We start from the raw sequence: 280 nt of genomic DNA, 5'->3' as shown, positions 1-280 counted from the left end.
TGTGATAGCTTTTTAAACTTTCTTTTGCCCATTGGGGGGCCCCCAAATTTTTTCCCCAAATTTTAAATTTGCAACATTTGTGGTGCTTTCCCTTGCTATCCAAAAATTTAATAAAGAGGGGGGCCTCTAACACCTTTTTTTTTCCTCTTTCCTGTAAAAATACCATAGGCAAACACCAATGACCCTCTATTACCCCCCGCTCTTCTAAATTTTTGCCTAAAAAATTTCTTTCTGATGCAGTCTGACCATGAGAGGGGGGTTTAAGGGTATTTTCATGGGA

The sequence above is a fragment of the Penaeus monodon genome, chromosome 21, assembly GCF_015228065.2.
Source record: "Penaeus monodon isolate SGIC_2016 chromosome 21, NSTDA_Pmon_1, whole genome shotgun sequence".
Classification (NCBI taxonomy): Eukaryota; Metazoa; Arthropoda; class Malacostraca; order Decapoda; family Penaeidae; genus Penaeus; species Penaeus monodon.
This window is presented reverse-complemented; position numbering follows the sequence as displayed.